The sequence below is a fragment of the Hyaena hyaena genome, unplaced genomic scaffold (genome assembly GCF_003009895.1).
Source record: "Hyaena hyaena isolate Hyena2069 unplaced genomic scaffold, ASM300989v1 scaffold_13, whole genome shotgun sequence".
Taxonomy (NCBI): domain Eukaryota; kingdom Metazoa; phylum Chordata; class Mammalia; order Carnivora; family Hyaenidae; genus Hyaena; species Hyaena hyaena.
The window spans coordinates 3,032,548-3,047,114 of NW_024080645.1; the positions used below are offsets into that span (position 1 = coordinate 3,032,548).

The 14,567-nt window shown below is 43.7% G+C and overlaps 2 protein-coding genes across 2 annotated transcripts in view; both read right to left on the bottom strand.

The window, feature by feature from the left end:
• ZNF774 (zinc finger protein 774) overlaps positions 1 to 14,567 on the bottom strand; it is a 38,790-nt gene that overhangs the window by 12,358 nt on the left and 11,865 nt on the right. The gene's annotated exons all lie outside the window — the stretch shown is intronic.
• The window catches only part of WDR73 (WD repeat domain 73), a 92,437-nt gene that overhangs the window by 3,264 nt on the left and 74,606 nt on the right, over positions 1 to 14,567 (bottom strand). Inside the window, exon 12 of the mRNA XM_039257292.1 lies at positions 3,138 to 3,209. The gene's annotated coding sequence lies outside the window, so the exon portion shown is untranslated. The remainder of the gene's footprint in view (positions 1 to 3,137; positions 3,210 to 14,567) is intronic.

Below are 14,567 nucleotides of genomic sequence, written 5' to 3' on the forward strand. Positions count from 1 at the left end.
TGCACGTGTATACACACATATATGTATATACAGCTATAAGAATAGCTTTTGTTCATCTGTATTTAAAATTTTCCTCAATGACCCAATTCAGTTTTTAAGGCCATGTTGTATAATTACCCATTTAAATGTACTCTTTGTAAAGGGTTCAGATAATTCACCTAAAAGAGAATACAATTAGAAACAAAATGTGCAAAAACAACAGTAACAAAATGTGTGGCTTTCATCCTTGCTGATAATAACAAATGAGGAAAATTATTTGAAACCCTTTTAAACTGAACCACTTCCAGGATAATTAACCAATTCAACTTCTTGGTAGAGATTCAAAACAAAGTATCTATACCTAATGTGATAAAAAGGATCAGGCTGGGATTATCACCATCATATCATATCAAGTATGATAACGAGGTCGTTCTCTTAAACTCCCTCTTTACAGAAGATATACTGTATCTTTACAGAAGATATACCGTATCTTTACAGAAGATATACCGTATCTTCTGTGAAGATGTGTAATTTGGAGGAGGGCCTGAGATTTCCAGGAAGCTTCCCCACAACCTCCTTCCAGGATCTGGGAACCAACTTTGTTTCCTGTCTTTGGTAATCCGACATCACTTATAAAAGACTTTTCTGTGTACTGTGAATCGTATGACGAAACCTTTGTGACCCTCACAGGTTAATTTTTGCAAGACAGAAATTCTGTTTGAAAATGCATGTTGAAATCACATATTCCATCACCACGGGGAGTTTCTTACTTCCTCTAACAAAAAACCTTTTATTTATTTTTATGATCATGTAAGTAATATGCATTCATTTTTTTAAATTAGAAAGATAGAGAACTAGAGAAACCCTACCATCCACTAAAAAAAAAGTTAATATTTTGCTACATATCTTTTCTGTGTGTGTGCGTGTGTGTGTGTGTGTGTGTGTGTCCTAGAAAATTTTGGTTGACCGGAAGCTACAGTTCGGATATCTCTAGGGAGAAGAGGAGAATCCTTCCCTTCTTTCCTTATTCCATTTGATGTTCTTATATGTGCTGGCATCCGAGGTCCTTTACTTTTTTGTTTCAAGAAGGAGAGTGGAGATTTTGGGGAAAGAGGTACTTGGTGAGAAGAAGAGATGAAGACAATGTGGGAGACAGTTTGATGTCTGGTGTGTTTCTTCGGCCACTTATGAAAGACTGAGAAACACGGGGAGGAGCTATGCTCAACAGAGGCTGGCTGGGTCCTTGGGCGCTGGCCATGATCTCCGAGGCGCAGGGATGCCTTGAACCTAGAACTGGAGAGGGCCCCCCTCCTAACCCGTGGGGTGGCCCTGCTGGTGGCCAGCGCTCTGCCACACAGTCAGCAGAAGAAGGGAAGGGTGTGGGACGGCCGAGTTTCACAACCAGAGGAGTGTCACATCTGGAGATGCCCCTAAGGAAAGGGAAGAATTTTCCGAGTGAGGGTGAAGATCTTGCAGTCAGGGGGATGAAAAGCAGAGCAGCACTTCTCAAATCTTAACAGCTGTGTGAATCGCCTGGGGAAAGGCTTGTGGGTTTGTTTGTTTGTTTGCTTTTATTTTTATTATTTTTTAAAAAAATTTTTTAATGTTTTATTTATTTCTAGGAGAGAGAGAGAGAGAGAGTGTGAGCAGGAGAGGGTCAGAGAGAGAAGGAGTCACAGACTCTGAAACAGGCTCCAGGCTCTGAGCTGGCAGTCAGCACAGAGCCCGACGCGGGGCTCGAACCCACGAACCACGAGATCATGACCTAAGCGAAAGTCAGACGCTTAACCGACTAAGCCACCCAGGCGCCCCTGTTTGTTTACTTTTAAATGCCTTTTAAAATTTTGGCCTTTTTTTTTTTTTACACTTTTTTTTTTTTAATGTTTTTATTTATTTCTAGGAGAGAGAGAGAGACAGTGTGAGCAGGGGAGGGTCAGAGAGAGAGGGAGTCACAGACTGAAACAGGCTCCAGGCTCCGAGCTGGCAGTCAGCACAGAGCCCGACGCGGGGCACGAACCCACGAACCGCGAGATCATGACCTAAGCGAAAGTCGGACGCTTAACCGACTAAGCCACCCAGGCGCCCCTTTTTTTACACTTTTAATGACATTAACACAGCACTTTATTTACTAGGAACCTTCTACTTTACATGACTTCCATAGATGATCCCAAATAAAGCCACAAGATTTTCATGTTGTATTACTTGGGGAACAATGAATATTAGAGGGCATTTCTTTCTACTATAATTATTTAAAATATTTTTAATGTTTATTTTTGAAAGAGAGAATGGCAGAGTGCAAGCAGGGGAGGGGCAGACAGAGAGGGAGACACAGAACCTGAAGCAGGCTTCAGTCTCTGAGCTGTCAGCACAGAGCCTGACGTGGGGCTCGAACTCACAGACCATGAGATCATGACCTGAGCTCGTCGGATGCTTAACCCACTGAGCCCCACAGGTACCCCTGGCTTGTTTCATTTAACATAATATTTTCAGGGCTTATCTATGTCATACCACGTATCAGTATTTTCATTACTTGTTATGGCTGAATAATATTCCATTGTGTGGACAGACCTTATTTGTCTATCCACTCATCAGCTGATGTGGGAGCCTGTATATTAAATATGTATTCTGATTCAGCAGGCAGGGCTAGGATGGGGTCTGAGGTTCGGCCTTTCTAGCAAGTTCCCAGGTTGTTGTCCAATATTGCTAGTTCAAGCACCTCGCCTTGAATGTAAAGGATTTAGGGGCACCTGGGTGGCAGAGTCGCTTGAGTGTCCAACTTCGGCTCAGGTCCTGAGCTCACAGTTCGTGAGTTCCAGCCCTGCATCAGGCTTGCTGCTGTCGGCGTGGAGCCCGCGTTGGATCTTCTGACCCCCCCTCCCCCCGCCCTTCCCCCACTTGTGCTCTCTTTTAAAAAATAAAAAATGAATTAAAAAAAAAGGAATATAAAGGATTTAGCTCTAAACACCACATTTTAGAGCATCGCAATTTAGATAATTAATACAACTAAAAGCCTGAAGCACACTGGTTAAACACACACATACACAGTTGTTTTTTTTTTTTTAAAGGAGCAGAATCCTGCCATTATTATGCTTTTGTCAAGGTGAACGAGGCATTAATCTTCAGCATGGAGTTCTGCCTTCAGTAAGGCCTTTACTCACCAGGAACACATGGAAAAACTTTTGTTGCACAGCCTGGACTTGACTTTGACAAATAGTATCAAGCACTGAAATCTGTAAGCACAAATGGTCATATTAATTACAGTGAATGTTTATTATGAACAACTGAGATCCGAGGCCCCTGATTTATGAATTTGTTCATTGCTCTTCTTCCTTTCATGGGTTGTTCCTAAGGAGATGGGAGTGTCTCTTTTGTGAGAATGTTTCTGAGCTCAGAATATCAAGAGAAGTGCTGATACACATCAGCCCAAATAAGTTACCAAATTTCATCTAAAAAGTCACTATGTACCGCTAAGGAAGGGAACAAAACTGCCGATGAAACTCTGACATGATGTCGACTGTAAGGTGCATCCTGACTTCTACTGATGCCACTACAAGGCAATAAGATGTGCGTTTCAGGATCAGTGACACACGGCAACGTCCCATGTGCCCCAGGCTCACTTTATGTGCCACTGAAATCCTGTACTGGCCTTGCTTTCCAGCCAGAGCACGAGGAGTGGGCTCCAAGTCACCCACAGTGCCCGGCCTCACACCGGCATCCACGCCTCCACCCTCTGCCAAGCGGGTTCCCTGCTGCTGCGGATGGAAGAGACCTCATGGGGCACGTCCAAGTCCACCAATGTAGGGCGATTCACCCTGCAGGCTCACGCTGGCCACAGAGGCTATTTTGGGTTCCAGCATTTGCTATAACTGCTGGAAGAGGAAGGCTGCTCAATTCATAGGAGAGAAGAGGCTGATATCCTGAAGGGGCAAATGTTGACGAATGAGAGACTTTCATAGCCTAGAGATGACGTTATCCCCAGCTTCAGCCCCCCCCCCCCCGAAGCTCAGAGATGATGCAGCAGTTTTACCTGGCTTCTCAAAGACGTCCTGTGTGACACAGGAAGTAACTGTGTTTGCAAAAGCTGTGGCCAGCACAGGGATGCACGCTCTCACATCTGCTCTTCCTCTTCACTTGCTTCCCTCCCCTTTCCCCATCCCTCCTGCTTTCCTGGGAATAGATGCTCCCATAAAGTCTGGTATAGAAACCTCGCCTCAGATTCTGTTTCCTAAGGAACCCGGGCTAAGACGTCATCTCCACCGATGCACTTTGTGAGAATGAAGTCACGTGGGGATGTGGATGGGGAAAGAAGGGGCGGTGTGAAAAGAGAGAAGTAACAGAGATGTTCTAGAATATCCCGAGTTATCAGTATGAGGGCTTAACTGATTTCTTACCCACCAAACACACCAGACATAGATCTCCATGATCAGGTGAATAGCTACCATCTGCCTTTAGAAGGGAGGGTGGAGGGGCGCCTGGGTGGCTCAGTCGGTTAAGCGTCTGACTTCAGCTCAGGTCGTGATCTCACGGCTTGTGAGTTCAAGCTCTGTGTCAGGCTCTGTGCTGACAGCTTGGAGCCTGGAGCCTGCTTCGGATTCTGTGTCTACCTGTGTCTCTGCCCCTCCCCCATTCATGCTTTGTCTCTCTCTTAAAAAATAAATATAGATGGGAAGAGTGGGTTCAATATCTGACTTCTTAGAGACTGATACTAATGGTAACAACAGCTCCTTCAACCCAGCATTTCCACTTCTAGGAATTAATCCTACAGACACAGTTCCGTATGTGCACAGAGTGCACAAAGTGTACAAAGATGTGTATAAAGATAATATCATACTGCTGGTTACAATGCCTATAGTAACCAAACACTGGAAGCATCCATAATGTCAGACAATATGAGACAGGCTAAATGAATTAGGACATACCCAGGCTGTGAAATACTATGTAGCCATTAAAAATAATGAGGAAAATCTAAATGTTCTGATGTGGACTGCCTTCTAAGATGCAGTATTACATGAGGGAAAAAAGCCAACAACAAAGTAAGATATGAAGTCTACCAACATTGGAATTAAAAAGATCCATATACAAAGGCACCTGGGTGGCTCAGGACTAAGAGTCCGACTCTTGATTTCAGCTCAGGTCATGATCTCACAGTTCATGGGATTGAGCCTTACATCGGGCTCTGAGCTGACAGCACAGAGCCTGCTTGGGATTTTCTCTCTCTCCCTCTCTCCGCCCCTTAAAATAAATAAACAAATGTAAAAATATATATATTATGTAAACACATTTCTATCATTCATAGATTTCCTCTATGAATACACAAGAAACTGCTAAAGATTGGTTACTTCTGAAGAAGGCAACGATTCCTGTGGCCTGAGGGACAGAGGGGGAAGTGAGACTTATTTATTTACTTCCATTTTTAACAGTGTGTTCAACCGCCTAAACTTTAAAAAAAATTTTTTTTTGTAATGTTTATTTTTGAGAGAGAGAGAGAGAGAGTGTGTGTGCACATGAGCAGGGGAGGGGCAGAGAGAGAGGGAGACACAGAATCCGAAGCAGGCTCCAGGCTCTGAACTGTCAGCACAGAGTCCGACGAGGGCTTGAACTCACAAACCGTGAGATTGTGACCTGAGTGGAAGTCGGACGCTTAACCGACTGAGCCTCCCAGGTGCCTGCACCTAAACCTTTTTTGAGCACTCTCCAGGTGTTTCTCTTATTCTGCAAGGTGGCAACTGTTAGCATCCTTATTTTGCAAAGAGGAAACCAAAGTAGAGGAGGTGGAATGACTTGCCCAGGGTCACACACAGCTATGGGAGCCAAGACAGGACTCAACACTGGATCTAATCCCAAAATCTGGGGGGACCAACTCATCCCGATTCGCCTGGGACTTTCCTGGTTTTAGCAGTAAATGTCCCTCATCCTGAGAAATGCTTAAAAAGTGTCCTGGTTTTCAGACGGAAAGCCCGCAGCCGGGAAGCTCCCTCAGGCTGGGACAAGGCAGGATGGCCGGTCACCCTAAGGAAATCCCAGATCTTGGCCACTTTTCTCTGCTACCTTCCTGAGGAACTCACATAGTCTATCCGATCCAGCATGGACAAGTACCTATAAACCAGGAATTTGTAGTTGCCCTGGGACACCTTCTGAGGTCTCTCCATGCTGGAGTGGGTCCCTGGGGCCAGTATGCACTGCCGGTCTCCACTCTTCCCTGCACGGATGGTTGCAGTGTGAGAGGAGTTTTGATCCAGGTCAAAAACCCAGTGGTCGCAGATTCTCTCTCCTAGGAGTGTGGCCCTGACACTCTGGAGACTCCCTACTTGAGGCTGCAGGCCCCATGAGGGCTCGGTAACCCTGGGCTGAGGTGCCCCTGGGGACCCGTGCAGTGAGCTGAGGAGGCTGGCTTGCCAAGCAGAAGAATGAATCCAATGTCAGACAGCAGATGCGGGAGGTCAAGGGTGCGGGCTCCGGGGTGGGACCACATGGCTTCTCGATTTTGGTCACAGTCCCCTGTGGGCTTGGTTTCATGGCTGCTCCTGGACATTACCAGGTGCTCTGTACCTTCCCATCAGATCTCCCTTTGGGTCTGCAGCTAGTCTACGTGGGTTTCTGTTCCTTGAAAACAAACATTCCCTAAATGATGAAAACAACGCTGATTAAAAATGTAATCTTTGCTGAGGCACCCAGCATGCAACTCATCTTGGGGTTGTAGGTTCGAGCCCCACATTAGGTGTAGAGATTAAAAATACAATCTTAAAGGGCGCCTGGGTGGCTCAGTGGGTTAAGTGTCTGACTTCAGCTCAGGTCATGAGCTCACAGCCAGTGAGTTCAAGCTCTGTGTCGGGCTCTGTGCTGACAGCTCCCAGCCCGGAGCCTGCTTCAGATTCTGTGTGTCTCTCTCTCTGCCCCTCCCCTGTTCATGTCTCTGTCTCTCTCTCAAAAGTAAATAAACATTAAAAAATTTTTAAAAATAAAATCTTGAAAAATATGTATGTGTATATACACACACACACACACACGTGTGCATGTATGTATGTATACTGTGTATATATACAATCTTTGCTTCCTGAGGCCTGGCCACCCAAGGCAGAGAACGCTGATATTAGCTAATGTAGGGGCCAAAGGACAATTTCTTTGGTCCTTCAATTCACAGGGCTCTTGTCTTCCTTTTAAAGTAGGTAGGTAGGGGCGCCTGGGTGGCTCAGTCAATTAAGCGTCCGACTTCGGCTCAGGTCATGATCTCACAGTTCGTGGGTTCAAGCCCCGCATCAGGCTCTCTGCTGACAGCTGGCTCAGAGCCTGGAACCTGCTTCAGACTCTGTGTCTCCCTCTCTCTCTGACCTTCTCCTGCTCACGCTGTCTCTATCCCTCTCTCAAAAATAAATAAAACATTAAAAAAAAAATTTAAAGTAGGTAGGTCGCAGCAACCTCTTACTTGACACATCCCCCAAAGCAAGGGAAGCAAGAGCAAAAATGAACGATTGGGACCTCATCAAGATTAAAAGCTTCTGCACGGCAAAGGAAACAACCCACAAAACTAATAGGTAACCAACAGAATGGGAAAAGATAGTTGCAAATGACATATCAGATAAATGGTTGATATCCAGAATCTACAAGGAACTCACCAAACTCCACACCCGAGAAACAAACAACCCAGTAAAGAAATGGGCAGAAGACATGAACAGACACTTCTCCAAGAGGACATCCAGATGGCCAACAGACACATGAAACGATGCTCAGCATCCCTCCTCCTCAGGGAAATACAAATCAAAACCACACTGAGATACCACCTCACGCCAGTCAGAGTGGCTAAAATGAGCAAATCAGAGAACACGAGATGTGGCGAGGATGTGGAGAAATGGGCACCCTCCCACACTGCTGGTGGGAATGTAAACGGGTGCAGCCCCTCTGGAAAACAGTGTGGAGGTTCCTCAGGAAGCTAACAACAGAACTCCCCTAGGACCCAGCAATTGCACTGCTAGGAATTTACCCAAGGGATACAGGAGTGCTGATGCATGGGACACACGTACCCCAATGTTCATAGCAGCACTCTCAACAATAGCCAAATCGTGGAAAGAGCCTAAGTGTCCATCAACAGACGAATGGATCAAGAAGATGTGGTTTATCTATACCATGGACTACTACATGGCAATGAGAAAGGATGAAATCTGGCCATGTGTAGCAACATGGATGGACCTTGAGGGTGTTATGCTGAGCGAAATAAGTCAGGCAGAGAAGGACAGATACCATGTGTGCACGTATAGGAGGATTAGGAGGAACTTAATGGAGGACCATGGGGGAGAAGAAAGGGGAAAATGGTGGGGGAGAGGGAGGGAGGCAAACCATGAGAGACTCTTGAATACTGAGAACAAACTGAGGACTGATGGGTGTGGGGGGGGAGGGGGGATGGGCACGGAGAGGGCACTTGTGGGGATGAGCACTGGGTGTTATATGGAAACCAACTTGACAATAAACTATTTGTAAAAAAAAAAAATAATAATAAAGTAGGTAGGTAATCTCACATCGGGCTCTCTGAGGTCAGTGCAGAGTCCACTTCGGATACTCTGTCCCCTCTCTCGCTGTCCCTCCCCCGTGTGTGTGCATGCACACTCTCTCTCAAAAATAAATAAACATGTAAAGTAGGTAACTAATAATATTTTCATGGTCAAGGTCTCAAATAATACAGCAAAGATGAAAACCTACGTTTGTCTTCAACAATCTTATTTTTTTACTCTGCCCCAAGGAAGCCATCTTGAAAGTTCTGGTGGAGGTGTCTCCTTCCAGATCTTTCTCCTACATTTCTACTCGTATGTGTTTTCTTCTCATAAACACCACCACACTGGGGGCCACAATCTGGCAGGCTGTAGGCTTATGACCGGTTTTGCTTGACCTACAGAGCCTTTTTTTTTTTAAACTTTGAATTAGTTGGCAACATTTTAAATTGGGCTATTTCATGAAAATCTTGAAAACACTGGCCTGCACTTCCGCCTGGAAGTGAGGCAGCAGCACTGAGCGGTGGGCTCCCCCTGCAGACGGGAGGAGCCCGCCTCTTCCCAGCCTCCTCTCTTCCCAGATGTCTCCCACTGGCCTGCCTCGACCTTTTTCTATGTCGCCTCTCTGGTCCTCGTAAGGACGTGCTTTTTCAACCTTTGTACACAGTGTTCTGTGGCTCTCTTTTTTCCCTTGAAAACCTAGCATGGGCATCCTTCTGCAAGTACATACCGATCTGCCTTATTCCTTTTTATAGGGATGGTCTGTACTCATTATTTGTGGATTCTCTATTTGCAAATTTGCCTGCTCTCTAAAATTTATCTGTAATCTCCAAGTTAATAGTCCCAGCGCTCCCTGGGTCACTTGGAGACATGGGCAGAGCACTGAACAATATTAGTCACTTGATGTGCATGTCCCCTGCTGAGGTTGAACAAGGTGAGGCCCCACTTTCTCATTTCAGCTTTCATATCTCAAACCAGTGCCCAATTTGGCAGTCTTTTTAATGCCATGATTTTTGTGTTTTTACGCCCTTGTTTTCTTTTTTTTTGGGGGGGGGGCGGGACTTAAGCAGGCTCCATGCCCAGTGCAGAGCCCAACGCGGGACTCATGACACAAGCTGAAATCAAGTCAGACACTTAACCGACTAAGCCACCCAGGCGCCCCTGTCTTTCTATGCTTTTGTTGTAGATTTCACTTTTTAGATGAAAAACAGTAGTGTTCTAGTGCTATCTAGCATTCCCAGGATCGAGACAGCTGTATGTGAGCTGAACTTATTGCAATAATCATTTTATTTATTTGTTATTTTTTATTATTTTTGAGAGAGAGAGAGAGAGAGACAGCATGAGCAGGGGAGGGTCAGAGAGAAAGGGAGATACAGAATCTGAAGACAGGCTCCAGGCTCTGAGCTGGCTGTCAGCACAGAGCCCGATGCAGGGCTCGAACCGTGAGATCATGACTTGAGCTGAAGTTGGATGCTTAACCGACTGAGCCACCCAGGCGCCCAGCAATAATCATTTTACAACAAAGTAAATCAATCCATCCTGTGTGCACCTTACACTTACGCAGTGTATGTGTGACAATTATTTCTCAACAAAACTGAAAAAAAGAAGAAGGCTTTGATGTGTCTTACGGAGGAAATACATGTGCCAGATAAGCTTCATTCAGGCTCAATTCAGTGTCCGCTGGCTGTGAGTTTTGTGTGAATGAATCAATAACATCGTACACCGAGAGAAGGGAGGAGGAAATTAGCCGGTCTACACAGGACACTGCTCCTGATAACTACTTACAGTGCACGAGGAAGCTACGGAAGAGGGAGAAAAGTGGCTACATTTGTGGATTCACGAGATGGCAGCCAATGCAACAGTATCATTGACAATATCCTTGTGAGGCTTAGAGGAAAATGTTAAATCTCTTCCTCTAGTGCTGACTGGCTCAGACATATCAAAAGGCAGAACAGCATTAAAAATGTTAAATTTGCAGTCAAGGCAGGTGTGTTGAAGAAGCATTTTATTTTTTAAAAAATTTTCAAATGTTTTATTTATTTCTGAGAGAGAGAGAGAGAGAGAGGGAGAGAGAGACAGTGTGAGCAGGGGAGGGTCAGAGACAGAGGGAGACACAGGATCTGAAACAGGCTCCAGGCTCTGAGCTGTCAGCAGAGCGCGACGCAGAGCTTGAACCCACGAACCGTGAGATCATGACCTGAGCTGAAGTCAGACGCTTAACCGACTGAGCCACCCAGGCGCCCCTGAAGAAGAATTTTAAAGAATACCTGCTAAGTGTCATACAGGAAAAGGGTTACGTGGAAGAGAAGGTTTGAAACACTGGTTAGACGGACTTGTTTTACAAGGATGTTGGCAAACAAACCTGCTTAAGGCAAAGAGCCTCCAAAGCCCCTGGCTTTAAATCACTGAAAGACCATGCAATTAATTATCTGCAAGAAATGTATATTAAGTAAAATGCCTTTAAACAGAAGCATACTTGGGGTACCTGGCTGTTTCAGTCGGTGGAGCATGCACCTTCTGATCTTGAGGTTGTGAGTTCGAACCCCATGTTAGGTGTAGAGATTACTTAAAAATAAAATCTTTTAAAAAATCTAAAAATAAGAAAAAAAAAAAAAAAGAAAATGTGAGCAGAGGATCCCAAGAACCTAACCTGTATTTCCTCTAAGCATTGGTTCTGTATTTGCTAATTCAATGTTCACGGTACTTTACAGAATGTCACAACTGTAAATAATGAGAGTCAAGTGTACTATTTAGCCACTCCATTATTTATCAATTTACGTTGACTTTTTAAAAAATGTTTATTTATTTTTGAGAGAGAGAAAGAGAGAGAGAGAGACAGCATGTGAGCGGGGAGGGCCAGAGAAAGGAGACACAGAATCCGAAGCAGGCTCCAGGCTCTGAGCTGTCAGCACAGAGCCCGATGCAGGGCTTGAACCCACAAACCATGAGATCGGGATTGAGCCGAAGTCAGACACTTAACCGACTGAGCCACCAAGGCGCCCCCGGTTGATTCCATCTTTTAATATTATATCCGGTGGGTACATGTCGGTGGGTATATGCATATGCATGAATTTTCTCTGGATGGGTATCCAGAAGTACAAAGCTAATTCAAAGAGTGCACCCATTTAAAATAATAATAAATTCTGCTAAATCACATTCCAAAAGGCTCCTTCAACTTCCGCTTCTACCAACAGTTTATGAAAGTGCATGTTTCTCTCCATCTTCATCAAACTGGGTATTACCAATTTTCATTTTGGCCAATATGACTGTCGTATAATGATATATTGTTTTAATGTGTATATTTGTATTATTAGTGGAATTATATATCTTTTCATATGTTTAGTGACTAGTTCATAAGGTTTTCATTGAAAAATAGAATAGCCAGATTCTCATATAATTTCCTGCCATTACAGACATTATTATAAATACACACCAGGACCAGAGAGCTTCACAATGAATTCTACCAAACATTCAAAGACTAATTAATACCATTCCTTCGCAAACTCTTCTAAAAAATAGAAGAGGGGGAATCTTCCAAACATATTTTACAATGCCAGCATTACCCTGTTAGCAAAACCAGACAAGAATGTTACCAAAAAAAAAAAAAAAAAAAAAAAAAGGAAATTACAGGCAAATATCCATGATGAACATAGATGCAAAAATCCTCAGCAAAATATTAGCAAATTGAATTTAACAATTAAAAGGATCATATGCCATGATCAAATGGGATTTATTCCAGGGATCCAGAGATGTTTCAACATCTGTAAATAGGTTAATAGGATTCAAAATTAAGGATAAAAATCATATGATCATCTCAACAAATGTAGAAAAAGCATTTGACAAAATTCAACATCCAGTTATGATAAAAACTCAACAAAGCTGATATAGAGGAAACGTACCTCAATGTAATAAAGGCCACATATGACAAACCCACGTCAATATCATACTCCATGGTGGAAAACTGAGAGCTCTTCCTCTAAGATCAGGAACAAGACAAGAATCAAGAATGCCCACTCTCACACTTCTTTTTTTTTTTTTTTTAAGTTTATGTATTTATTTTGAGAGAAAGTGTGCATGCATGTGTGTGTGTGTGTGTGTGTGTGTGTGTGTGTGTGAAAGCAGGGGAGGGGCAGACAGCAAGAGAGAATCAACACGGGGCTTAATCTCATGAACTGTGAGATCATGACATGAGCTGAAATCAAGAGTCAGACAGTTAACCAACTGAGCCACCCAGGTGCCCCAACCCTCACCACTTCTATTCAATGTCGTATTGGAAGTCCTAGCCATGGCAATGGGGCAAGAGAAAGGGAAAAAAAAGGCATCCAAATTGGAGAGAAAGAAGTACAACTGTCACTATGTGAAGATGACGTGATATTATATATAGAAAACTCTAGGGGTGTCTGGGGGGCTCAGTCAGTTAAGTGTCCGGCTTCGGCTCAGGTCATGATCTCACAGTTCATGGGTTTGAGCCCCATGTTGGGCTCTGTAATGACAGCTCAGAGCCTGGAGCCTGTTTCAGATTATGTGTCTCCCTCTCTTTCTCTCTGCCCCTCTCCTGCTCACGCACTATCTCTCTCTGTCTCTCAAAAACAAATAAACATCAGAACACTTTTAAAAACATTAAGAAACCCTAAAGACTCCATCAAAAAACTGTGAGAACTAATAAATTGAGTAAAGTTGCAGAGTACAAAATCGATATACAAATATCTGTTGTGTTTCTTTACACTCATCAGGGACAGAGAAATTAAGAAAATAATTTTGTTTACAATTGCACCAAAAAGAATAAAATACTTAGGAATAAATTTAACCGAGGAGGTGAGACACCTGTAGTCCAAAAATTATAAGACATTGATGAAAGAAACTGAAGAAAACGCACACAACTGGAAAGGTGCTCCATGCCCATGTGCTAGAAGTAATATTGTTAAAATGTTCACACTACCCAGGGCAATCTATAGACTCCATGCCATCCCTGGCAAAATTCCAATGGCATTTTTCACAGAAATAGAACAAACAATTCTAACATTTGAATGGAACCACTAAAGCCCCCCTCTGAATGGTGGCGTCACGCTCCCTGAATTCAAACTTGATTTTGAAGCAGTAGTAATGAAAACAGTATGGTACTGGCATAAAAACAGACACATAGATCAATGAAACAGAACAGAGTCCAGAAATAAACCAACACATATATAGGCAATTCGTTTATGACCAAGGAGAAAAAAAAACCAGTTTCATCAATAAGTGACGCTGTGGACATTGGACGGCAACATGCAAAAGAATGAAACGGGACCCCTGTCTTACACCCACCCACACACTAACTCAAAATGGATTAAAGATTTGACTGTACAACCTAGAAGCGTGAAAATTCTCAAAGAACACATGGGCCATAAACTCCCTGACACAGGTCTTAGCAATGGTTTTTTGGATCTGACGCCAAAGGCAAAAGCAACAAAAGCAAAAATAAGTAAGTGGGACTCCATCAAACTAAAAAGCGCCTGCACAGCAAAGGAAACCATCAACAAAAGGACAGCCTAGTGAATGGGAGAAAGTAAGTGCAAATTATATATCTGATAAGGTGCTAATATCTAAAATATATAAATAACTCAGGCTCAGTAGCAAAAAAACAAACTGATTTATAAATGAGCAGATGATCTGAATAGACATGTCTTATTTCTTTTTTTTAAATTTTTTTTTTGAGAGAGAGTATGAGCAGGGAAGGTGCAGAGAGAGGGAGAGAGAGAATCCCAAGCAGCCTCTGCGCTGTCAGTGTGGAGCCCAATGCAGGGCTCGAACTCACAAACTGTAAGATCATGACTTGAGCTGAAACTAAGAGTTGGATGCCCAACTGAAGGAGCCACCCAGGCACCCCAAACAGACATTTTTCTAACTTTTAAAAATTTTTAATGTTTATTTTTGAGAAAGAGATAGAGTACAAGTGGGAGAGGGGCAGAGAGAGAGGGAGATACAGAATCCAAAGTAGGCTCTAGGCTCTCATCTGTCAGCACAGAGCCCAATGTGGGGCTTGAACTCACAAACTGCGAGATCATAACCTGAGTTGAAGTTGGATGCTTAACCTACTGAGCCACCCAGGCACCCCAAAAGAAAACATAG